The sequence below is a fragment of the Lepus europaeus genome, chromosome 3 (genome assembly GCF_033115175.1).
Source record: "Lepus europaeus isolate LE1 chromosome 3, mLepTim1.pri, whole genome shotgun sequence".
NCBI lineage: Eukaryota > Metazoa > Chordata > Mammalia > Lagomorpha > Leporidae > Lepus > Lepus europaeus.
The window spans coordinates 143,983,677-144,011,525 of NC_084829.1; the positions used below are offsets into that span (position 1 = coordinate 143,983,677).

Sequence of the window (27,849 nt, forward strand, 5' to 3'; positions counted from 1 at the left end):
GCCTGTGACTATAGACTTGTAGTTCAGGCCACCAAAGATTAGAGATGGGACTTGGGCACTCCCTTGACTTGCATCCTCTGGTCTGCTTTAACACAAACCAGGAGGAAAAGAAAGCTAGGCATCAGAAGCAATGGGTGGCAGGCCTATTAATGGCTGATCTGTACAGTGATCTGCCCTCAAGGAGACCCAACAGGCCAGTCCACTGCAGTGGCTTTCAATGTGGTAAGCCTGGGCTTCAGCAGAAGTCAGCTTGTGAAGAGCCCTGGCAGCTCTGCCAAGAGTTGGATCACTGAAAATGGACCTGCCCTGGAGTTGAAGGATGCCCAGGTCAGAGCCACAGATCTTATTGGCTCTAAGCTGAAAAGCCCTTCACTCAGCCCAACTTCCAAAGTGACCACTGCAGCTGAGGGTATGGTCAAGTAGGGTCAGCAACATTGCAGGCAGAACTATAAATTTCTTGTTAGAGATGCCACCTGCCTTTACCTGGCCAGCTCTCCTCCCAGCCCAGCCAAGTCATGAAAGTCAACAGAGTGCCTTCCCCTAGGAGGTTCACACCTCCCTTAGCATATACCCCATGTGAAGAGATAGATAGGTCTGGGCCTCTTAACTCACAAGGCCTAAAGCCCACCAGATTATTATCAAGCCCCTTCTATCAGGTTCTATTTGCCTCTCAATCAGAAAACTTAATTGTAGCTTAGACAGCACCTTTCTTAGCTCCTCTAATAATGACTCTGTCCTTTGTTCTAGACCCTGACTAGCACACTTGGGCCTCATTCTTTGTAATCATAACCTCTACTCTACCACCAATGGCTCTCCTCCCAACCTGTGTGTACTGATGGTCCTCTTCCCCACTTAATGCTGTATAATTGTTCAAACCTGGTTAATGCCACTCTTAGGATCATTGGTCACTATCCTCACTCTGTCTTTTATGACCTTGTCTAAATATGATCAGAGTCGGCGAACTTGGAAGGTTTCCATAGCCTTGGCAAATCATGACGACAGCCTAGGGTGGTTACTGGCACCATAAACTAGAGTGTCAATTTGTTGGGTCAACAACAGGAGCCACTGTGCACTTGCTCCTCATGTGGGATCTCTGTCCTTAATGTGCTGTACATTTTGATTTAATGCTATAACTAGTACTCCAACAGTATGTTTCACTTTGTGTTTCTATGTGGGTGCAAACTGTTGAAATCTTTACACTAAATTGATCTTCTGTATATAAAGAGAAGTGAAAATGAATCTTGATGTGAATGGAAGGGGAGAGGGAGCGGGAGAGGGGAGGGTTGCGGGTGGGAGGGAAGTTATGGTGGGGGGAAGCCATTGTAATCCATAAGCTGTACACTGGAAATTTATATTCATTAAATAAAAGTTAAAAAAAAGAAATATAAAAAAATCAATATGTTGGGTAATTTGATAATATCCCATAAATTTCCAAAATTTTAATTTTTCCAGTTTCTTCTTTTTATTTTTTTGGTATGACTTGAAGATTTCCAAACATTTGTCTTCTATATTCTTTCTTTTTTTTTGACAGGCAGAGTTAGACAGCGAGACAGAGAGAGACAAAGAGAAAGGTGTCCTTTTTGTTGTTTTACCCCCCAGATGGCCTCTACAGCTGGCGCGCTGTGCCGATCTGAAGCCAGGAGCCAGGTGCTTCTTCCTGCTCTCCCATATGGGTACAGGGCCTAAGGACTTGGGCCATCCTCCACTGCCTTCCTGGGCCACAGCGGTGAGCTGGACTGGAAGAGAAGCAACTGGGACAGAATCCAACGCCCCAACTGGGACTAGAACCTGGGGTACCGGTGCCACAGGTGGAGAATTAGCCTAGTGAGCCACGGTGCCAGCCTGTCTTCTATATTCTTTCTGCTGTCTCACCACGTCTGTTGTTAAGGCTTTCTACCACATGTTTCTTTGATCTATTGAAATCTTCATTTCTAATGGTTCATATTGATTTCTCTTCAGAATCTCAATTTTATGTGAAAAATTTTCATTCATGTTATGTATAGATTTCTTTAATTCATGGATTTGCTTCTGATTGCTTTTGAGTAACCCTATGATTAATCTTTTCAATTCCATTTTCAGCATTTCATCAGTCTCTTCATCCTTCACATTCTAATATTTAAATGGTTTTGTGTTCCTTTGGCAGGGAGGTGTCAAGTTGTCTTTCTTACTCTTTTTTCTTGAATTTATATGTTTATGTTCATGCATTTGTCTAGATACTTGTTGTTTTTTTCCCTCTGATTGCTTTTATCCTTGAACTATGTCTCTGAGGCTTTGTGGAATTTCTGCACTTTCAGAGAATACCCAGGGGTGTGTGCTGAATGTGGCCAGGGAGCTCTCATCAGTGTTTCAGGGTGGGGCGAGCATCCAGGGTAATGGTAGATTTCCTCTTGTTAACACATGAGGGAGAATGCTCACCTGTATTGTTGTGATCACACCCTCCTCTCCTCCAGGCTCATTAATGCTCAAGTGTTAGCCCCAAGTGGGTACAACACTCAACTGCATGTACCACCATGTGAACCACATAAATGATCTGTGCAGATACTATGCATTGACCCACCCCAGTAAACCAACCAGGGAGCTCTGAGTGTGTGGAGACACACACAATGATTACCCAGAGACCTGGCCACACCCTACATCTTCCTGTGCTGTCACAGAGTCCCCCACAGTCTCAGCACACAAGGCTCCCACAGCCGCTGGGTACAGAGGATCCACTACGTCCCACTAGCCTGTCTGGTTCAGGTAGATGTTCCTGAGCCAGCTGTCTGTGGAAGCTCCACCTAGGCAGCTTGAGCCTCCAAGCCTGTGGTATGTTGGGAGGCTGGGGGCACATTACAATCTTACATGGGTGCCCATACTCCTGTCAACCCTCCTAACCATGCTCAAAGTCCGTAGGAACTGCAGATTCTTCCCTCTGTTAGAATCTCTGAATCACAAGCATACACAAATGCCACTGGCCGAATGGTGCCTTCTCCCTGCCACTGCTGCCAGTACTGCTGAGAAGGTGATGTCCTGTCTCAGCCAGTTGCTGTGTGTGCACACAAGGGCTTCTGGAGCTGCTGCTGTTATCCAAAATGTTGCCCGCCCTCTCTCAGCCAGGCACTGGGCACAGTTGCAGGGAAGATGGTGTGAGATAAACATGCCCCTCTTCTTTCCAGTGAGTCCAGCGAAGCCCTCTAGATTCTAGTTTCTAGGCCAGAGTCACTCCATGTCTCTCCAGCTATATCACCACGAGTTGCTGCAGTCTGGCCTCACCTCTGTCTCCAAGCTGGTGCCCTCTCTGGCTCTTGGCAGCTGGAGTCATGTGTTGTATCCATGTTCATGCTGCATGTCCACACCTTCCACACAGGTCCACAATGTTCCTCTTCCTTCCCTAGAATTTCCACTGCAGTTTTCTCTCTAATTCTCCCCTGAGAGTGCACTTCCTATACTTTTGGGTGTTTGGTTTTGGTTTTTGTTTTTTTACTATTTATCTCAAACCTAACACAATACATCCTTCCCTATTCCACCATCTTGGAATCTGATTCAGTTAACTTTATACCCATAAGATTAACCCTATACTAAGTAAAGAGTTCAACAAATAGTATGAAGAAAAAAACATTGTTCCTCAACAGTTGAGACAAGGGCTGTTAAAAATCATCAAATATCAAAATGTCAATTTCACTTCTATAGATTACCTTTTAGGTACTCAATTAGTTACCACAGATCAGGGAAAATATATGGTATTTGTCTTTTGGGGAATGGCTTAGTTCATTAAGTATAATGGTTTCCAGTTGCATCCATTTTGCTTCAAGTGATGAATTTCATTTTTTTTTACCATGGCATAGTATTTCATATACACCATAATTTCTTTATCCAGTCTTTAGTTGATAGACATCTGAGTTTTTCCATATCTTAGCTTTTGTGAATTGAGCTGCAATAAATATGGGGGTACAGAAAACTCCTATGTATGCTGATTTCATCTGGTTTGGGTAAATTCCCAGGAGTAGGATGGCTGGATTGTATGGTAGGTCTATATTCAGATTTCTGAGGTATCTCCATACTGTCTTCCATAGTGGCTTTACCAGTTTATATTCCCACCAATAGTGGATTAGGGTATCTTTTCCCCATATCCTTGCCAGCATTTGTTTATTGATTTCTGTATGAGAGCCGTTCTAACTGGAGTAAGGTGAAACCTCATTGTGGTTTTGATTTGCATTTCTCTGATGGCTAGTGATCCTAAGCATTTTTTCAAGTGTCTGTTGGCCATTTGAATTTCCTCTTTTGAAAAATGCGTGTTGAAGTCCTTTCCGCATTTCTTAACTGGGGTGTTTGTTGTTGTTGTTGAGTTTCTTGAGCTCATTATAGATTCTGGATATTAATCCTTTGTCAGTGCATAGTTTGCATATACTTTGTCCCATTCTGTTGGTTGCCTCTTCACTTTGCTTTATGTTTCTTATGCAGTGCTGAAGCTTCTCAGCTTGATATAATCCCACTGGTCCATTTTGGCTTTGATTGCTGTGCCCCTGGGGTCTTTTCCAAGAAGTCTTTATCTATGCAGAGTTTCCCCAGTGTTCTCTAGTAATTTGATGGTATCAGGTTGTAGATTTAGATGCTTGATACATTTTGAGTAGATTTTTGTGTGAGGTATAAGGTAGGAATCTTTTTTCATACTTCTGCATGCAGAATCAGTTTTCCCAGCACCATTTTGAAGAGACTGTCCTTGCTCCTGGGATTGATTTTAGCTCTTTTGTCAAAGAAAAGTTGGTTGTTGATGCATGGATTAATTTATGGGGTTTCTATACTGTTCCATTGGTTTACATGTCTTTTTTGTTTTTTTTGCCAATACCAGGCCGTTTTGATTATAACTGCCTTGCCCTATTGTATATCTTGAAATCAGGTATTGTAATGCAGTCGGCTTTGTTTTTGTTGTATAAGATTGCTAATAAAGGAATTTTTTAACTCTCCTTAAAATAATCAGAAAAACTGAAAGGTTATCAGTGGTAAGATTGATACTTGTATCTATCTAGCACAAATAAGGGTGAAAAGGAAGGATGATATGTCCAGTCCACAACAATTTCTCAAGGCATCTACTGACAAGAACAACTGTGTGACAGTATGAAATTTCACCTTATAGTAAAAAGAGCTACTGAGCTTGACAAGGTCACCTTTCTTTTTTCTACTTAGTCTTTATCACTGATTCCCAGTCAACACTCAAAGTACATATGAGTGATACAGATGCCACTTGGAATATGAAAAATTGTCTTGCTTACATTTTATAGGTGGAAAAGCCAATTTGATAATAATTGTCTGTCCTTGAAGATCCTCTGCTCTGCCTTTGAACCACTTGTCCCTGGCTACAAGACATCATCCCTTTATTACTTCCATACCTTCTTGATCTACTTCTGTATCCTCTCATAGGGCCACTTACTCCATGCCCTGTACTCCACCTGGGTGACTTCAATCTGTTTTGGTGGCTCCAATAACCATCTTCTTGCCAATGAAATTTACATATCTATTGCCACATCACTCCTTTCTCTACTGTCCAAATCCATGTAGCTATGTTCCTTGAGGACATCTCCACTTGGATAGCATACAGATACCTCAAACTCTGCATTTCCAAACTGAGCTCATCGTCCCCTCAAACCATCTCTTTAATAGGATTCCCTGTCTCAGGAAGTGGTAGCAGTCTCCACCCAGTTAAGCAAGCCAGGAATCTATGATTAATCCTTAATTCATCTCTCTCTCTAAATGCAATAAGTCACAAGTTCTCTAAATCTATTTCTAAATCAGTGCCTGTCAAACTTCTTTTAATGTGAATTAAAGAAACAGCTTTTGCATTATAACCTAGCCAGTATATGTGTGTGTGTGCATGTGTGTGTATACTGTCACATACACATTTACACATAACTGAAATGGAGGTTCAAAAAGCTATTTTTGTCATCATAATATGTAAGTTCCTCTAGTATTTTCTATTCTAATCTCTTCTCTATTGTTTACTAAAATACTAGTAACCAGTGGCTCACTGCCAAATATTTTACAACCAGAAAAGAGGGAACCTAATGTGTAGCATTTGCCCATATCCTGGGGTAAATACTCCCATCATGGCTGAGTTCAAGTTACCAATCACCCAGCTTGCAGACCTTTTAAGACTTAACAACCAGCTCTCATGACCATCTCCAGGGCTGTACTGTTCATGGGCTAAAGTTTAATAGACAACAATCTAAATAGCTCTTAAGTCTATCCACTAATTATTCCCAGTGCTACCATTCCTGTCTTGGTCACCTGCATTTCTAATATAATTGGTTTCCAGGTAAATTTTGTCCATTTCAAATTGATGTATATCTTTCAAAGACATCCTATTTTCCACGTTAGTATAGAGTCTATGACTGTCATCCTGGCTTGAAAAAGCATTCAGTTTGACACCTGTATGCCCTTCCTGCCATCCATCTCTCCTTTGATCTCAACAACAAAAATGTTTTCTTTTAGGACATCTGGAAGTTTTCTCATGTTCTCAGGTCTTTGGACATGAAATTCTTTGGGTTGGAAAGTTCTTTATTTTTTTTACTCAACTGAGTCTTACTTATCCTTCCTAACCCGGCTTAAATGCTGCTTCATTCCTTCGTTCTCCTGCCATGGGACAGACATTGTGGCAAGTGCTGAGGATAAAGAAGAAGTAAAAATGGAACTAATCCCTCACCTCACAGAACTTATGTTAAGAAGGGCAGAAACATAAGAATAAAGATACCATTCAAATTTAAGTACTAATAAAAGAGCTTTGGGGCCATGCTGTGGCGTAGTGGGCTAAGCCTCTGCCTGCGGCACTGGAATCCAATATGGGCACCGGTTTGTGTCCTGGCTGCTCGTCTTCTGATCCAGCTCCCTGCTGATGGCCTGGGAAAGCAGTAGAAGATGGCCCAAGTGCTTGAACTCCTGCACCTACATGGGAGACCCAGAAGAAGCTCCTGGCTCCTGGCTTTGGATCAGCTCAGCTCTGGCCATTACAGTAGTTTGGGGAATAAAACAGCAGGTGGAAGACCTTTCTCTCTGTCTCCCCTTCTCTGTCTGTAACTCTGCCTCTCAAATAAATAAATAAAATTTTTTTTAAAAAGCTTCAAAAGTAAAGGAGATTCTGTGGTTTTCTTAGAGCTTACAAAATGTGACCTAATCTACTAGATTAAGGGAAAGTTTCTTAAGTGATAACTCATAAATTGTAACAGCTGAGCTGAAGCATAAAGACTAAATATAGTTTAACAAGTCTAAAGAATAAGTACACCTGGGGCCAGCATTGTGGCATAGCAAGTGGGTTAAGCTGCTGCTTGTGACACTGACATTCCATATGGGCACCAGTTTGAGACCCAGCTGCTCTGCTTCCAATCCAGCTCCCTGCTAATGTGCGTGGGAAAGCAGCAGAAGATGGCTCTAATCCTTGGGCTCCTGCCACCCACATTGGAGATCCAGAACTCCTGGCTCCTGGCTTTGGCCTGGCCTTGCCCAGCCCAGGCAGTTGTGGCCATTTGGAGAGTGAACCAGTGGATGGAAAATTTCTTGTATCTCTTTCTCTTTCTCTTCCACCCTCTGTGTAACTTTGACTTTCAAATAAATATATATTTTTGAAAGAGGAATGAGTATCTCACATCATAGGCAGAATATGAAAATCCACATGGCAGAAGGGATATGGCAAAATCAATTAACCAAATGAAGCTTGTGTAACAGGAATGCAAAGAAGAGCAGGAACAAATTAAGAGATGGGGCCAAAAAGACAGGTAGAAGCCTCTGAATGAAAAGCATTGTAGATTTTGTTGAAAATTTGGCTTTATAACAAAAAATGCAATAGAAGGCCATTTACATGTTGAAAGCGGGTTATAATGTGTTCAGATGTCTGGTTTGGAAAGATCTCTCTGGCAGCTGTGAGCCTGAATTAAAAGGGGATAAAAATAGATGCAAAGACAAATTAGAAACTATTGCAGTTCTCTAGACAGAGACGATAACACAGCTAAGATGCTGGTGATGGAGATGGAAAAAATCTGATGTATTAGAGAGATGTGTGAACTAACCTTGATAAGATGATTGACAGCATGTGAGGAAAGACTGGGAACTATAAGAGGTGACTTGCATGTGTTGCAGTTACAAAACTGAATAAGTAGTAGATAGTACCATTGTCACAGATAAGGAGTATTACCTTATAAGTAGATCGTACCATTGTCAAAGAAGATGTAAGGAGAAACAGCATGATTTTTGCTTTAGAGATACTGAGTTTGAAATACCTCTAAGATGTGAAAAGTGAGATGTTATAAGGATACATTAACTGTCTTGCAATAGAGATCTGAGTTAGGATGTGAATTTTTGAAATACCCAAATATGTAGTGGACATGATGCAATGACTAAATGAACTCAGCAACTGGGAACTGATAATTTGAGAAGAAAGTTTAGGCACAAAGCCTTAAGGAAATTCCATAGTTAATGGTAAAGGAACATGATCTTACAAAGAGAAACAAGCAGAGCAGCCAAAGTGGTAGAAGGAAACCTATGAGAAACTGAATAAAGAAATCAATATACTTTCTTGGAGTATGAAAAGAAGTCAGACTGCTGTGGAAGGGTGAGAACAAAATAAAGATACACAGTCAGTGGGTGTTTGCCACATTTTGAAGAAATTTGCATGTGAAGATATATGAATTAGTATTTGTGAAGTTGAAGAAAACTTTTTGGTTGTGCTTTAATGAAATGCATTTGAACGTATTTATCAGCTATTAAAAAATTGCTGTGAAAGAAATTTGAACACACAAGAGAAAGAAAGACTACTGGCAAATGGAAGCCCCACTCCGTCTCATGTGTGCCAGACTAAAAAACAGAGAATAAACCTTGTGTACCCATGGAACCCCTGGAATCCCTACCCAGACCCTTTCTTACTTCTGGCTACATTTGAAATTACTCCTTTAATATCTGTATCTCTCATTAGCCTGTATTGCAGGAAGACAAGAATTACTTCTGTATCCCTAGAGTGTAGTAAAGTACTCAGCTAGGAGGTATGAATAAGTGTTACTTTTTAATTATACATTAAAGTGAATGAAGTTGGAAGTATATTTAATGGAATAGATAATCCAGATCTTGTGATACTGGTGTGTGCATATATATGTACATACACAAACAACACATTGTGGTCATTGATTCCTTAGGATAGTGTTAATAGTGGTACCATTACTTTAAGCTTAGACTATTTAGGTACTAAGAAAATAAGGCCTGAGAATGAGATAAAAATTGCAAATCAACGGAGAACTAAAAATTCTCCACAAATAGTTGAGCAAGGCATGAGTCATCTTTTTGCAGAGAATTGAGCCATGGTAATATCAGTGATGACAAAAGCAACCTGTTAGGACATGCAGAGGCACCATTGACACTGACCTAGGTGAAACCCCAAAGAACATAACTTCTCCATCTGGGATAAATTAATGACTTACCAAGTCAAGAAGATCTAAAACAAACAGAACATGTGCACACACACACACATACACACATACACACATACACACACACACACGAAACCTTTAACTTCCATTTGGGAGACAATACTAAATGCCTTATTTAGGGAAGCAAGTCCATGAAGGAAAAAAATTATCAGGTGTGTACTCCTTTCCCAGGTTTCCCAATTGTTAGACAAGATTTTTAGCTGTCTCAGTTTCTTTATCTGAGAAATGGGAATAATCATATCTCACAGGTTGATTGTGTAAGCTAAGGGAGATTCCATATCATATTAAAGCACAATATTCAGAATAGTTCTCCACTTCCCTGCCTTTCAGACTGCAGATACAAAAATTCTGCATTCGCTTTAGCAAGTTTGATATTCTCATTTATACAGCATAAATGCTGATTTCTACCTCAGTAAAATGAGAATGGCATGCAGTCTCTAGGATTGCTGAGAAAACTAAATAACACAATGTGCAAGAAGAAGCCTCACGAAATTCAAATAACTACTTAAACGGGGTCCACAAACAACAGCCCACAGATCAGACCCCAGCCCACCTACTGTATTTGTCTCATGGCTCACTAGTTGAGAATGCTTTTTACATCTCTAAATGATTAAAAAAAATCAGGGCGGGCGCCACAGCTCACTGGGCTAATCCTCTGCCTGTGGCACTGGCAGCTCGGGTTCTAGTCCCAGTTGGGGTGCCGGATTCTGTCCTGGTTGCTCCTCTTCCAGTCCAGCTCTCTGCTGCGGCCCGAGAGTGCAGTGGAGGATGGCCCAAGCCTTGGGCCCTGCACCCACCTGGGAGACCAGGAGGAAGCACCTGGCTCCTGGCTTCGGATTGGCGCAGCGCGCTGGCCGTAGCAGCCACTTGGAGGTGAACCAATTGAAGGAAGATCTTTCTCTCTGTCTCTCTCTCTCTCACTGTCTAACTCCGCCTGTCAAAAAAAAATCAAAAGAAGATTAATATTTCATGACATGAAATTATATGAAATTTTAACTTCATTGTCCGTAAATAAAGTTGTATTAGTATCCATCCAGATTAACTTGTTTACATATTATCTATGAGTGCCTTTGTACCACAATGGCAGAGCTGAATACTCCTGGCTGTATGGCTTACAAGATTGAGAATATTTAGTCTCTGATTCTCTACAGAAAAGGTTTGCCTACCTCCAACAAAAATTGAACACAGAAGACATAGAGATTTGGTGTGTTTTAAAATTTATTTAACTTTTTTAAGTTGTTCTCAAAGTGTTCACCTTTATGGTGAGAGCCCTATATATGGATTTTATTGTTGATGTCCATTTATTCGGTTATTTATTCAAAAAATTGTGAGTACATGCTGTATGCCAGACACTGCTTCGAGGACCACAGAATACAGCAGAGACCATCAACAGATAATTTCTCATTGGGAAGACAATAAGCAGGCAAGTAAAAATAAGTACAGGCATGCCTATTGCTTTATTGCACTTAACGGAGGTTGCGTATTTTACAAAATGAAAGTTGTGGCGGTGCTATATCAGAGAGGCTACTGGAGCCATTTTCCCAATGGCTCAAATGATCATTAGCATTTTTGAGCAAAAAATATTTTTTTTTTTATTTTTGACAGGCAGAGTGGACAGTGAGAGAGAGAGACAGAGAGAAAGGTCTTCCTTTTGCCGTTGGTTCACCCTCCAATGGCCGCCGCGGTAGCGCGCTGTGGCCGGCGCACCGCGCTGATCCGATGGCAGGAGCCAGGTGCTTCTCCTGGTCTCCCATGGGGTGCAGGGCCCAAGGACTTGGGCCATCCTCCACTGCACTCCCTGGCCACAGCAGAGAGCTGGCCTGGAAGAGGGGCAACCGGGACAGGATCGGTGCCCCGACCGGGACTAGAACCCGGTGTGCCGGCGCCGCAAGGCGGAGGATTAGCCTAGTGAGCCGCGGCGCCGGCCACAAAAAATATTTTTAATTCAGGTATGTATATGGATTTTTGTCTTTTTAAAATTATTTTATTCTTTCAAATTTTAGCAAGCATGTAAAAACTTTGCATATTTATTGGGCACTATATGGTGTTCCATTATATGTGTACATTTTGTAATACCCACTTAGGGTACTTATCCTTTCAAGCATTTAGCATTTCTTTACAATGAAATCATCAAAAGTCCTATCTTCTAGGTTTTTTAAAAAATAGATATTTTTACACTAAGTATTTTCATCATAGTGCACAATAGAACCCCAGAACTTCCTGCTTCTAACTATAACCTGATAGCCATCAATCAACATTTTGTAACCCCTGCTTCTCCACTTGCCTCCCCAGTTTCTAGTAACCACCATTACATTTTTAATTTCTATGAGATCACCTATGTTGTAGACTCCACAGGAGTGAGATCTTGTGAATTTTGTCTTTATGTGCTTGGCCAATTATTTCCAGTTTCATCCGTTTTGATGCAAATGATAAGTTATATTCCATTGTGTACATTTACCACATTTTCGTGACTCATTCACTGGTGCATGAATGCCTAGGTTGTTTCCATTTCTTGACTTTCATCAAAAGTGCTATGATAAACATGGGAGTGCACATGTCTCTGATGGATGGATTTCATTTCCCTTGGAAATATATTAGGAGTGGGGATTGTTGAATCCTATAGTAATTCTATTTTTAGTTTTATGAGCAACCTCTGACTGTTCTCCACAGTAGCTGTATTATTTAATTCCCACCAACAGTGTTCAAGGATTTCTGTCTGCATATTCTCACCAACACGTGTTCTTTTTTTTTCTTTTTTGATAATATACAGTCTTTCTGCAATGAGGTGCTATCACCTTGTAGTTTTCATTTGCATTTCCCTGATGATTAGTGATGCTGAGGATTTTTTCATGTGTCTGTCATTTGTCTTTGAAAAATGTCTGTTTATATATACTGCCTATGTTTAATTGGATTATTTCCTTTTTGCTAGTGAATTGAATTCCTTATATATTCTAGATATTATTAATCCCTTGTCAGATTTACGGGTTGTAAATATTTTCTCCTGTTCTGTAGTTTGTTTATTCACTCTGTTGATTGTTTCCTTGCTGTGCCGAAAAACTTCATCTTATTGAAACTTCAATTTTATATTTTTTGCTTATATTTCCTGTACTTTTGCAGTCTGAGACAGAAAACCTTTGGGGCCGGTGCCGCGGCTCACTAGGCTAATCCTCCGCCTGCGGCGCCGACACCCCAGGTTCTAGTCCTGGTTGGGGTGCCAGATTCTGTCCCGGTTGCTCCTCTTCCAGTCCAGCTCTCTGCTGTGGCCCGGGAAGGCAGTGGAGGATGGCCCAAGTGCTTGGGCGCCTGCACACGCATGGAAGACCAGGAAGAAGCACCTGGCTCCTGGCTTTGGATCGGCGCAGTGCCAGCCGTAGCAGCCATTTGGGGGTGAACCAATTGAAGGAAGACCTTTCTCTCTGTCTCTCTCTCTCACTAACTCTGCCTGTCAACAAAACAAAACAAAACAAAACTTTTGTCCTTTTCAATGTCCTGAAGTGTTTCCCCTATGTTTTTTTCTAATATGTTCAACATTCCAGGCCACACATTTAGCTCATTACTCTATTTTGAGTTATTTTTGTACATGGTGTGAGATAGGGGCCTAGTTTCATTCTTCCGCATGTAGATAACCTATTTTCCCAGCACCATCCATTTAAGAAAAAAATCCTTTTCTAACACAGGTTCTTAGCAAATTTGTCAAAGATCAAATTGCTATAGATATATGGGTTTATTTCTAGAGGCTGTATTCTGTTCCACTGTTCTATGGATCTGTTTTTATGCCAATGTCTTGCTGTTTAAATTGTTGTAGCTTTGTAATACATTTTAAAGTTAGACACTATATAGCTCTTGCTTTGCTCTTTTGTTTTTTTTTTTTTTGATTTTTTTATTAAACTTTTATTTAATGAATATAAATTTCCAAAGTACAGCTTATGGGTTACAATGGCTTCCCCCCTCCCATAACTTCCCTCCCGCCCGCAACCCTCCCCTTTCCCGCTCCCTTTCCCCTTCCATTCATGTAAAGATTCATTTTCAATTCTCTTTGTATACAGAAGATCAGTTAAGTATATATTAGGTAAAGATTTCAACATTTTGCCCATATAGCAACATAAAGTGAAAAAACTACCATTGGAGTACTGATTATAGCATTAAATCACAATGTACAGCACATTAAAGACAGAGAACCTACATAATTTTTTTTCAAATTAATTAATTTTCTATGTCATTTCCATTTTAACACCAGGTTGTTTTTTTTTTTCATTTCCAATTCTCTTTATATACAGAAGATCACTTCAGTATATAATTAGTAAAGACCTCATCAGTTTGTGCCCACACAGAAACGCAAAGTATAAAAATACTGTTTCAGTACTAGTTATAGCATCACTTGGCTTTAGACGACACATTAGGGACAGATCCCACATGGGGTGTAAGTACACAGTGACTCCTGTTGCTGATTTAACAATTTGACACTCCTGTTCATGGCGTCAGTAATCTCCCTAGGCTCTAGTCATGAGTTGCCAGGGCTATGGAAGCCTTTAGAGTTCGCTGACTTTGATCTTATTCCGATAGGGTCATAGTCAAAGTGGAAGTTCTCTCCTCCCTTCGGAGAAGGGTACCTCCTTCTTTGATGGCCCCGTTCTTTCCACTGGGATCTCACTCACAGAGATCATTCATTTAGGTCTTTTTTTTTTTTTCCATGATATCTTGGCTTTCCATACCTGCTATACTCTCATGGGCTCTTCCGCCAGATCCGAATGCCTTGAGGGCTGATTCTGAGGCCAGAGTGTTGTTTAGGACATCTGCCATTCTATGAGTCTGCTGTGTATCCCACTTCCCATGTTGGATCTTTCTCTCCCTTTTTGATTCTATCAGTTAGTATTAGCAGATACTTGTCTTGTTTGTGTGATCTCTTTGACTCTTAGACCTATCAGAGCTATCAATTGTGAGCTGAAATTGATCACTTGGACTAGTGTGATGGCATTGGTACATGCCATCTTGATGGGATTGTGTTGGAATCCCCTGGCACATTTCTAACTCCACCATTTGTGGCCAGTCCGATTGAGCATGTTCCAAATTGTTCATCTCCTCCCTCTCTTTTTCCACTCTTAGATTTAACAGGGATCACTTTTCAGTTAAAATTTAAACACCTAAGAATAATTGTGTGTTAATTACTGAGTTCAACCAATAGTACTAGAACAACAACAACAACAACAAATACTAAAAAGGATAAAGTATTACATTGTACATCTAAAGTCAGGACAGGAGCTGATCAGTTCATTGTTGCTTATAGTGTCCATTAACAGGTTTCCCCTTTGGCGCTCAGTTGTCACCGATCAGGGAAAACAAATGATATTTTTCTCTTTGGGACTGGCTTAATTCACTCAGCATGATGTTTTCCAGATTGCTCCATCTTGTTGCAAATGACTGGGTTTCGTTGTTTCTTACTGCTGTATAGTATTCTATGGAGTACATGTCCCATAATTTCTTTATCCAGTCTACTGTTGATGGGCATTTGGGTTGGTTCCAGGTCTTAGCTATTGTGAATTGAGCTGCAATCAACATTAATGTGCAGATGGCTTTTTTATTTGCCAAATTAATTTCCTTTGGGTAAATTCCAAGGAGTGGGATGGCTGGGTTGTATGGTAGGGTTATGTTCAGGTTTCTGAGGAATCTCCAGACAGACTTCCATAGTGGCTTAACCAGTTTGCATTCCCACCAACAGTGAGTTAGTGTCCCTTTTTCCCCACATCCTCTCCAGCATCTGTTGTTGGTAGATTTCTGAATGTGAGCCATTCTCACCGGGGTGAGATGGAACCTCATTGTGGTTTTGATTTGCATTTCTCTGATTGCTAGTGATCTTGAACATTTTTTCATGTGTCTGTTGGCCATTTGGATTTCCTCTTTCGAAAAATGTCTATTGAGGTCCTTGGCCCATCTCTTAAGTGGGTTGTTTGTTTTGTTGTTGTGGATTTTCTTGATTTCTTTGTAGATTCTGGTTATCAATCCTTTATCTGTAGTATAGTTTGCGAATATTTTTTCCCATTCTGTTGGTTGCCTCTTCACTTTCCTGACTGTTTCTTTTGAAGTACAGAAACTTCTCAATTTGATGCAATCCCAAATGTTAATTTTGGTTTTGACTGCCTGTGCTGTTGGAGTATTTTCCAGGAAGTCTTTGCCTGTGCCTATATCTTGCAGGGTTTCTCCAATGCTCTCTAATAATTTGATGGTTTCGGGTCGTAGATTTAAGTCTTTAATCCATGTTGAGTGAATTTTTGTGTAAGGTGATAGGTATGGGTCTTGCTTCAAGCTTCTGCATGTGGAAATCCAATTTTCCCAGCACCATTTATTGAATAGACTGTCCTTATTCCAGGGATTAGATTTGGATCTTTGGTCAAATATAAGTTGGCTGTAGATGTTTGGATTGATTTCTGGTGTTTCTATTCTGTTCCATTGGTCTATCCATCTGTTTCTGTACCAGTACCATGCTGTTTTGATAACAACTGCCCTGTAGTATGTCCTGAAATCTGGTATTGTGATGCCTCTGGCTTTGTTTTTGTTGTATAGGATTGCTTTGGCTATTCGAGGTCTTCTGTGTCTCCATATGAATTTCAGCATCATTGCTCTTTTGGTTCAAGATCACTTTGGCTACTTGTGGCCTTTTGTGATTCCATACAAGTTGTAGTAGTATTTTTTCTAGTTATGTGAAAAATGTTTGGGGGATTTGGGCAGGAAATTGCTTTGAGTAGTAAACAAATTCTGTCAGTATTTACTTATCCAATCCATGAACTTGAGATATCTTTCCATTTCTTTATGTCTTCTTCAGTTTCTTTTTTTTTTTTTTAAACAGGCCGAGTTAGAGAGAGAGAGACAAAAAGGTCTTCCTTTTCCATTGATTCACCCCCCACAAGTGACTGCTACAGCGCTGTGGCGGGCACGCTGTGGCCGATCCGAGGCCAGGAGCCAGGTGCCTCCTCCTTGGGTGCAAGGTCCATCTTTCACTGCATTCCCGGGCCACAGCAGAGAGCTGGACTGGAAGAGGAGCAACCAGGACAGAACTGGCACCCCCTTCAGTTTCTTTTATCTTGTAGTTTTCATTGTAGAGATCTTTCAAATTTTTGGTTACATTTATTCTTAGGTATTTTTGTAGCTACTAAAAATAGGAATTCTTCTTAATTTCTTTTTCAGATGATTCACCGATGAGGACTAACAATGCTACTGGATTTTGGGTGACTTTCCTTCTTGCAACTTTACTGAATTAGTTTTGTTCTAACAGCTTCAGGGTGGGGTCCTTGGAGTTTTCAATTATAATATCATGCCATCTGCAAGAAGTGACGATTTGATTTCCTCCTTTCCAATTTAAATGCCCTTTATTTCTTTCTCTTGCCTAACTACTCTAGCTAGGACTCCCAGTATAGATTGAATAAAAGTGGTGAAAGTGGACATCCTTGTTTTGTTCAGGATCTTAGAAAGTCTTCAGCTTTTCTCCCAATCAGTATGTTTCTTCTTGGCTTGTTATAGGTTGTAGTTATTATATTAAGGTATGTTCCTTCTGTAGATAATTTAGTCAAAGATTTTTGTCCTGAAGGGATGTTTAATTTTAGCAAAAGCATTTTCTGCAACTATTAAGATGATTATGTGATTTTTGTCCTTCATTCTGTTGCTGTGGTATATCATATTTACTGATCTGTGTGTGTTGAAACACCCTTGCATCCCTGAGATGAATCCCACTCAATCATGGTGAATGATCTTTCTTGTGTGCTTTTGGGTTTGATTTTCTAGTATTTTGTTCAAGATTTTTGCATCTATGTTTATCAAGGATATTTCCTATAGCTTTCTGTTTGCATTGGGTCCTTGTCTGGCTTTGGTGTCAAGGTAGTGCTGGCCTCATAAAATGAATTTGGAAAAATTCCTGCCTCTTCTAATTTTGAAATAATTTCAAAAGGATTGTTGCTAATTCTTTTTTTAAAAAAAAATTTATTTATTTATTTGACAGAGTTACAGACAATGAGAGAGAGAGAGAGGTCTTCCTTCCGTTGGTTCACTCCCCAAATGGCCACTACAGCCAGCGCTGTGCCGATCTGAAGCCAGGAGCCAGGTGCTTCTTCCTGGTCTCCCTCGCGGGTGCAGGCGCCCAAACACTTGGGCCACCCTCCACTGCCTTCCCAGGCCACAGCAGAGAGCTGGACTGGAAGAGGAGCAACCAGGACTAGAACCTGGAGCCCATATGGGATGCCAGCGCCACAGGCAGAAGATTAACCATGCCCCGCTAAGATTAGCCGGCCCCGCTAATTCTTCTTTAAAAGTTTGGTAGAACTCACCAATGAAGCCATCTCATCCTGGACTTTTCTTGGATAGGAGGTTCTTTATTATTGATTCAATTTCACAGCTTCATATTGGCCTTTTTAAATATTCTATTGCCTCATGATTCAATCTTGATAAGGCCTGTGTCCAAGAATTTTTTTCTGCAGGTTATCAAGCATGTTGACATATAGTTGTTCATAGTAATTGACAACAATCCTTTTAATTTCAGTGGTGTCAATTATAATGTCTCCATTTCCATCTTGGCTTCTATGTGTTTGAATCTTTTCTTTTTTTCTTGGCTAGTCTAGCTAAGAATTTATCAATCTTTTTTGTCTTTTCAAAAAAAAAGGTCTTCTTTTCATTGTGGGTTGGTTTTTTTTTTTTTGTATTTTTTTTAGTCTATATATCATTTATTTGTGCTGAGCCTCATTATTTCTTTACCTGTGCCAATTTTGGACTTAACTTATTCTTGTTTTCAGTTCCCTGAGATGCAGTGATAGTTTTTATTTAAAAATCTCTCTGTATTATTTTTGGTTTTTTGGGTTTTTTTTTTAAAAAAGGTATTGATTACTATTAACTTTCCTCTTAGTACATTTTTGCTGTATCCCATGGGTATTTCATATGTTGTGTTTCAGTTTTCATTCATTGCCAAAAATTCTTCTGAATTTCCTCCTTTATTTATTCCTTAATCCTTCGAGTATTCAGGAATACGTTGTTTAATTTCCATGTATTTGTGTAGTCGCCAAAGTTTTCTTGTTATTGATTTCTAATTTTATTGCATGTGATCAAAAAAGATACTCAATATGATTTCTATTCTTTTAAATTTCCTGACACCTGTTTTGTGACTCACCATATTATCTATTCTGTAAAATGATCCATTTACTGTTGATAATATGTATTCTGCACTTGCTAGATGGGAAGTTCTGTAAGTATCTGTTGGATCCAGTTGCTCTTGGAAAAATTTAATTCTGTTTCTTTTTTGATTTTCTGTCTAGGTGATATGTCCATTCTGAATGTGGTATGTTACAGTATCTACTATTATTGTATTAAAGGCTATATTTTTTATGTCTGTCAATATTTGATTTATGTATTTGATCCTGCAAAATTTGAAGCATATGTATTTATAAATGTTATTTCCTCTTTCTGGATTAAGGCCTTTATCATTCTAAAATGAGCTTACTGATCTCTTCACTATTTTTTATTTAAGCTCTATTTTGTCTGAGAGAAAACAGCTACTCCTGCTTTCTTTTGCCTTCCATTAGCACAGAATATCATGTTTCATCATTTCATTTTCAGTCTATATGTACCTTTCAAGGTGAAGTGAATTTCTTATAAGTAATGTGTAGTTGAGTCCTGTTTTATAATCTGTTTGGGCTTTCTATCTTTAATTGGAGAATTTAGCCCATTGACGTTTAAGCTAAATATTGATAGATTTTTGTCTTACGACTGCCATTTCGATGCTTGTTTTGTATTTTTATTGCAGTTTCTTTATATCTCCCCTCTTACAATCTTTATTTCTGGTTAAGTGGTTTTCTCTAGTATTGTACTTTGATTTCTTACATATTATTTTTGGTAAATACCTTATAGATTCTTGCTTTGTGGTTATGATGAGGTTTATATAAACTTCATTTGGCTATAAAAAGCTATCTTGAAATGATAACAACATTGATTATAAAGATAGGGGAAGGAAATAAATAAAAGATAAAAAATCTTAATAAAGAACTCTAAATTTGTACTCCATTCCTCCCCACATTTTGAATTTTGATGTTATATTTGATCTCTTCAATATTGTCTGTCTCTTAACATTTTAATATGGTGATTATACTTTAATATTGTGACTATAATTAACATAGTGATTTTAGTCTTAATGGTAAAGATATAAATGGTTTATAACCCATGTGTATAATATTACAGCATTCTTAATTTGTTTGGACAGTTGCTGTTACCAGTGAGTTCTCTACCTTCTGATATTTTCTTCTTACTTGTTAGCACCTCTTTGTTTCAGTTTGGAGAACCCCCTTTAGAATTTCCTGTAATAGATGTCTGGTGGTGATACATTCTCTCAGCCTTCGTGTTTGGCAATGTCTTTAACTCTTCCTCATACATGAAAATTAGTTTTACTGGATATAGTATTCTTGGCTGGCAGTGTTTTTTTCCCTTTCGGTAGTGTAAAAGTCTCATCTCATTATTTTCTGACCTGTAAGGTTTCTGTTGAGAAGTTTGCAGTCTGGCAGGTTATTATTTGCTTCTTTTCTCTTGCAGCTTTGAGAATCCTCTCTTCAACCCAGGAGAGCTTGATTTTTTTTAACTTTTATTTAATAAATATAAATTTAAATTTTGAAAGTACAACCTTTAGGTTATAGTGCTTTTCCCCTCATAACCTCCCTCCCACCTGCAAACCATCCCCTCTCCTACTCCCTCTCCTATCCCATTCTTCACTAAGATTCATTTTTAATTATATTTATATGCAGAAGATCAAGTTTGTATATACTAAGTAAAGATTTTAGCAGAGCTTGATTTTAATGTGTCTTGGGGTAGACTTGCTTTGGTTGAATCCAACTGATGACCTTTGACCTTCTTGTACCTGGATAGTTGTATCATTCTCTATTTCTGTTGTGTCAGTGTCTTGTTGAATATGCTTTTTGGCATTCTCAAATCCCTCTTGAATCCTAGTAGCTGAAATAGTCACTCTTTTTATGCTATCCCATATTCTCTATAAGCTTTCTTCATTCCTCTTGATTCTTTTTTATTTTTTCTCCTCTGACTGTATTTTGAAATATGCTGCCTTAAAGCTTACTGACACTTCTGTTTGATCTATTTGGCTGTTGATGCCATCTATAGCATTTTTTTTCCTCTATAGCATTTTTAATTTCACCAGGTATACTGCTCAGTTGAAGGATTTCTGCTTGATTTTATTTAATTAATTCCATCTCTATTGAATGTCTTTGTTAGAATATTGACTCACTTATCTATGTTCTTTTGAATTTCGTTCCATTTCCGTAAAACAGCTATTTTGAAATCTTCATCCAAGAATTCTGAAATTTAATTCATAGATGTTTTGTTTCTGGCACTTACTTTGCTCTTTAGGTGAGGCCACAGTTCCCTGCAAGTTCTTGGTGCTTGTTGGTACACAGTGTCGTCTGTGCTTTGAAAGATTAGTTACAGGAAACTGCTTGTTGGTGGCTGTCCCTTCTAGAAAATCTAAGCAGTCTATTCATTTTCTCTGAGCCTGTTAAGTACTTCTGCTCTTTCAGCACCAGGTCACTCCCTTAATCATGGTTTGCCCCAGGTCCGCTATTGATGTTTTTACATCAGTATAGTCCTATAGTACTCCCTAAACTCAAATTTGTCTCAAATCTGCAGTTGATGTATTGTTCTGTATGAATTGTGAAAGTGCCTAAAAGGGGATAATCTGTCCCTACAAGCCTCTTCCTGGACCTTCAGCAGGTTCAGACTTCTTGTCCACATAATGCCACAATGCTAGGTCACATCAGGAGCCCTCTGCTCACTCAAACCAGTACAGCCTGGGGTGGGGCCAGAGCTCACCCTGCCATGATCTGTTTGCTGCTGAGGTGGACTCATTGCCTGATGCTACACATCTCAGCCACTTGTCCTGTTGGCTGAGGTATGAGAATGCTTACTAAAGACCAGGGAGCTTCACTGAACACTGAGGTAGGTCCAGGGGTTCTGTCTGCAGGCACTGGCCTAGAGCAGAGACTGATAGGATCTGCTCAGTGCTGGGTTTTATCACCCTGGCTCTGACTCACCAAACAGTCCTGTGGTTTCTCTCTGTCTGGCCAAAGTTGTAGATGTTGTAACAAAGGCAAACTACTCAAGTAGGCCTGAAGTGGACCAAGGCCCTGTGCAGTCTTTGCGGTACACACCAGGCCTGAAGGGGGCTGGTAGTGAGACATGCTGAAATACATCTGCTCGCCAGAATGCAGGTCTCTGCCTGATACTAGGATAAGTGCAGAGGTTCTACCCATTGGCATTGCCTAGGCACTTAAACCATTAGGATCTGTCCAGTTTTAAGCTTTACTGGCACAGCACTGGGTTCCAAGACACAGGCCCATGACCACTTGCTGTCTGCCCAAGGTTGGAGGAGAGTAATAAAGGCAGCACTCTAGCAACCCAGACTTGTCGCACATGGGTCCCACAGTCACAGGTCTCTCCAGTGTCCTGGGGGTGTCCCCCAAGACCACCAGAGGTCAGCAGTGAAGCTCACCATAATGAGTCTTACCCCCAAAGTGCAGGTCTCCTGCTGGTACCATGCTAGTCTAAGGGCTCAGTCTGTGAGCACCAAGCAGAGGGTATAGGCTCTTGGCTTTATCAAGTGCCAGGCCTTGGCAGAAATCAGAAATGTGAGGTGTGATGCTAAACTCCCTCTCCTGGCCTTCGTGCAGGCAATTTCACTTTTTGCCAGCCCTTGAGACATGGGTGACAGAGGACATCTGGCTGTGGAAGCTACAAATATTCACTCCACAGATATGGGCCCCAGAGCTGGTGTCCTGGCATTGGGATTCAGTTTGTTCTTCCCTCCCAAGGTGGTGTCTCTCCTTGGAGCTGGGGGGAAGAGTGATGTATACTACTCTTTTATTCTTGCTTTCTTCAGTATGACCTTTTTTTTATTTTTAAATATTGTGTTTTTGAAAGAGTTACAGAGATAGAGAGAGAAAGGGAGAGGGAGAGAGAGAGAGAGCTTCCATCTGCTGGTTCACTCCCCAAATAGTCAACATAGCCAAGGGTGAGCCAGGCAGAAGCTAGGAGCCAGAAGTTTCCTCTGGATCTCCCATGTGGGTGGCCGAGGCCCAAGCACTTGAACCATCTTCCAATGCTTTTCCTGGGCCATTAGCAGGAAGCTGGATTGGCAGTGGAGCAGCCGGGGCATGAACTGGCACTGATATGGGATGCTGGTGTCACAGATAGAGGCTTTACCTGCTACACCACAAAGCTGACTCCATGACTTTTCTGATAATTATAAAAAGACGAGACACTGTTGTCACCAGAGCCTCATACTCAGTCACTGTCTTGATTCCCTCTGTCCATTGTTTTTTTAGACATAATGCTGTTTCACACTCAAGGGATTACATTATAGTATACACATAAAAATAACTTTTTTTAAAAGATTTTATTTATTTATTTGAAAGGTAGAGTTACAGACAGTGAGAGAAAGAGAGACAGAGAGAGAGAGACAGAGAGACAGAGAGAAAGGTCTTCCATTGGTTCACTCCCCAAATGGAGTGAACTGCCAGAGCTGCCACAATCCGAAGCTAGGAACCAGATGCCTCTTCCCAGTCTCCCACGTGGGTGCAGGGGCCCAAGGACTTGGGCCATCTTCTGCTGCTTTCCCAGGCCACAGCAGAGAGCTGGATTGGAAGAGGAGCTGCCAGGACTAGAACCAGTGCCCATATGTGATGCCAGCCACAGGCGGAGGATTAACCTACTGCGCTGTGGTGCTGTCCCCAGACATAACTTTTTATAAGCACTGAGAAATAAAAATTTATGTGACTCACTTTATTGCAGTAGTGCTTTGCTGCAGAAGTCTGGAACCCAACCAGCAGTATCTCTGAAACATACCTGTGTGGTACATTAAACAACAATGGGGCAAATAAAGGGTAGCAACTAGGAGTTTCAGGATAAAGGCTTTAATTCTTAGGTACAGTGGCCAGGCAAGGAGGGAAAAGCCACTATAATTCAAAATTTGTACTTTGGAAATTTATATTTATTAAATAAAAGTTGAAAAAAAAGAAAAGGTGACATTTGTGTCAAAACCACAAGGGAGGCTTGAAATGTTTGGGGGAGGAAGCCAAGGGGTACTATTCCAGGCAGGGGAACCAAACAAAGGCCCTGAGACAAAGCATGCTTAGTGTGCCCAAGGAATGCCAAGGATTGGAAAGAACAAGGGGGAGAATTGCAGGAGATAAAGTCAGCAAACTACTGAGCAAGCTCAGTTGGGGCCTTGAAGGACCTTTAAGGACACTGGGTTTTATTCTAAGAAAGGAAACAAGAGTTCTGGCCAGAATAGAGGTGTTGCCTGACTTGCTTTGAATCCAGACAGAACTGGGTATTCCCATGCAAACAGGCTGAGAATAGATGTAGCAGGGGCAAATGCAAACAGATGGGAAGCAATTTACTTTGGTTCTGGTGAGAGAGAGTGATGACTGGAATTCAGATGATAGCAGAGGCAGTGGTGAGAAGTAGGTATGTTGGATGTATGCAACAGCACCAGTAGGCTCTAAGGAAGGATTGGGATGTGGGTTGTGAGAAGGAGAGTCAAAGTTGACTACAGGGGTGAGCACTTGGCCTAGCAGATAAGACACCAATTAAGACACCTATATCCACATCAGAGTACCTGGCTGGAGATCCTGATTCCTGGTTACTGCTAATGCAGACCCTGGGAAATAGTGGTAATGGCTTAAGTAACTGGGTTCCTGTCACTCATCCATGTGGGCGAAGCAGGTTGAATTTCCAGGGTCTGGATTTGGCCTTGACCATTGTAGGCATTTGAGGGTGAACCAGAAGATGTGAATATTCTCTCTCTCTCTCTCTCTCTCTCTCCGTCTCCCTCTCTCTCTCACTCTCTCACATACACACACATACACACACACATACGCAAACACAAATATTCTCTGTGTCTCTCTGCCTTCCAAATAATTTTTTTAATTTACTGTTTTCTTCCCCAAGCTGTTAGATTAATGTAGTTGCCAGTGATTTGAGCAGTGAAAGATATGTAAGAAGTATATTTGCCATTGGGTGACCAAGGCAAGTGAGTAGAGATTTGCAAGAATCAGAGTAAGGATGAAAGTGATCATATGGAAAGGTTGACTTGAAAATGCCTGTTAGACCTCCAAGAGGACATACGCAGTCAGCAACTGGTTGTGGAATTCTGGAGTTCAGGGGTGGGTTCCAGTCTGGAGATGTAAAAATTCAGGAATCATGTAAAGCTAGCTAGGATGCAATTATAGTTGTAGTTAAAGCTATTTGGTATTATGAGAAGATTCTATAGAGGTGAATGTACATTGCAAACAACATCTGAGAGGTAGACTTCAGGACTGCCATCAGAGATGATAGCAAAAGCTGACAATGATTCTTTCAGTCAACAGCTAGTACAATACCAAGAACAGGTATAAAACATCTAATTAACATTTAAAATTTGAATTGCTCCCAGTTGGCCTAATTGAGGAAATAGTTTTACAGTGAGTCAGATTATAATTTTATAAGTTGATCTGCAAAATCAATTACAGTTGTATGGCATTAAATTTGAGGAACATTGTGTATGATCTCCATGCGAGTTAACAAACCACATTATGGGTGCACAACACTTTTTCACATTAGTTAAGCAAATTTAAGCAGCTAACGTGAAAAAACAATGTGATGCCTCAGAATTTCATAGGTAGTCCTGTAACAATCTTAATTTCTACTGATTCTTACAAATGCTTTAGCTTCACTTTAAAAATTTGTGACCAACATGGCCCTTTTTTTGAGGTTTTTTTTTTTTTTTAATCTTTTTGTTTGGACTGTTACTCGGGCAAACCTGGCTGCACCTAATGACTGCCTCTTTGCTCCAAAGCTGTGTTTCTTGCTCTTCCTTTGCTTATCACTTCCTCTAGCCAAGCACTGCTTAGACCTTTTGTTCCCTGTGTCTACCCCATGAAAATTTTTTATTGTATAATACACATTTTAGCTATATTAAGTATATAATTCAATGTCATTTAATATATTTAGTGTTGTGGTACAGTGGGTTAAGCTGCCACTTGCGAAGCCAGAATCTATCAGAGTACTGGTTCATATCTCAGCAGCTATGCTTCTTTTTTTATTTTTAACAGGCAGAGTGGACAGTGAGAGAGAAACAGAGAGAAAGGTCTTCCTCCCATTGGTTCACCCCCCAATGGCCGCTGCGGCCGGCGCGCTGTGCTGATCGGAAGCCAGGAGCCAGGCCAGCAGCTATGCTTCTGACCCAGCTCCCTGCTAATAAGCCTGGGAAGGCATCAGAGGATGACCCAAGTACTTGATCCTCTGCCACCATGTGGGAGACCAGATTATGAGCTCCTGGCTCCTGACTTGAGCCTGGCCCAGCCCTGGATGTTGTGACCATTTACACAGTGAACCAGAGGATGGAAGATTCTCTCTCTCTCTTCTCCCTCTACCTCCCTCCTCCCTCCTTAACCCATGTCACTCTGCCTTTCCAATAAGTAATAAAATAATTTAAAATATATACATACACTTTTAGAAGGTGAAACCAATTATCCGTGACGTGAACTCTGTCCCCATTAAACAGTAACTCCTTATTCCCTACTCTCCCAGCCCCTGGTAACCTTCCTGCATTTTCTATCTTTATGAATGTACCTATTCTAGGTGGCTTACATGAGTGGCATCATGTTATATTTGTCCCGTGTCTGTCTTATTTTGCTTATCATAATGTTTCTTTATCCAACTTCATTTTTCTTTATTGTTGAATAATACTCCATTGCATGTATATGCAACATTTAGTTTATTCATTCATTTGTTTATGGACTCTTGAGTTGTTTCAATGTTTTGGCTGCTGTGACTGTTGGTGTAGAAATATGTTTGAGCCCCTGCTTTCAATTCTTCCAGAGATATACCTAGGAGTGAAATTACTGGGCCATAAATTTTTTGTTATTGCTTTTTAAATTATTATTTTATTTACTTCAGGAAGAGGACTAGAGAGAGAGAGAGAGTATTCCTATCTGCTGGTTCACTCTCTAAACGCCCACAACACCTGAGGCTGAGCCAGGCTGGAGCTGGGAGCTGAGAACCCAACCCAGGTCTCCCAGATGGGTAGCAGGGACTCAGTTTCTTGAGCCATCACCCACCATCTTGTGGGGTACACTTTAGCATGAAGCTGAAATTGGGAGCAGAGCTGGGACCCAAATCTAAGCACTCTGATATTGGATGCAGGTCTCCCAAGCAGCATCTTAATTGCCATGCCAACCACTTACCTCTAGGCTGCGAAATTTTACCACCACAAACATACTATATATTTGTTTATGTGCTCTGTGTATATATATAAAAGTGCATTTACATGTTTCACCAAGATTCTCAAAACAAGCTTTCACCTACTTGGTGGGGTGAAGGATAACATCACCCCCATAGATCATGCAAGCTCAAGATAAAGATCTCCAGGTTTCCTGCCTCAAACAAGATAAACATATAGGTAGTGTATATGTAGGTTCTGTGCTTAAAGGCTGAAGGCATACAATGAGGAAAACTGTATGGAGATTTCCTTAAACAAATAGAAATAGACTTGTCATATGATCCAGCAACCCAGCTACTTGCTAAAAACCCAAAAATATGTAAACATTGCACCAAGGAGATACCTGCACCACCATGTTTACAGAAGCGTTGTTCACAATAGCCAAAATATGGAATCAACCAAGGTGTTCATATCAGATGAATGAATGTGTTAAGAAAATGTGATATATATGTGTATATATACACACACATACACAGTGTAGTAATATTCATCTATAAAAATGAAATTGTATCATATGTCTCAGAATGGTTGCATCATGCTGGGTGAAATAACCCAGAGACAGAAAGACAAAAACTGCATGTTCTTCCTTATTTGTGTGTGCTGAAATTTTTAAAACTCAAGAAACAAAAACAAAAACAAAATATCTACGTGTATCAGTGTTTCTGCATATATAGTGTTTTGTCAAACAAAAACCAGACTGAAGGCATAGAAGATATGGAAAATTACCCCAAAAACATTAAGTAAAAAAAGCAATCATTATTCCCAATAAAATAATTTGTGTTTCATTTAGTCATCAAAATTGATAACCTTTGATATAATAACCTAGAATATTTTTTAAGATTTATTTATTTAATAAATAAAGAGTTACACAGAGAGGAGAGGCGGGGGGGGGGGTCTTCCATCTGCTGGTTCACTCCCCAGTTGGCAGCAGTGGCCAGAGCTGTGCTGATCTGAAGCCAGGAGCCTGGGGCTTCTTCCAAGGACTTGGGTCATCTTCTACTGCTTTCCCAGGCCATATCAGAGAGCTGGATCAGAAGTGGAGCAGCTGGGACTGGAACCAGCACCCATATGGGATGCTGGCACTGAGGGCGGCAGCTTTACACATTATGCCACAGT

At 40.3% G+C, this 27,849-nt stretch overlaps 1 protein-coding gene across 1 annotated transcript in view; it reads left to right on the plus strand.

Moving 5' to 3' along the window:
* The window catches only part of AIG1 (androgen induced 1), a 349,171-nt gene that overhangs the window by 311,244 nt on the left and 10,078 nt on the right, over window positions 1-27,849 (plus strand). The gene's annotated exons all lie outside the window — the stretch shown is intronic.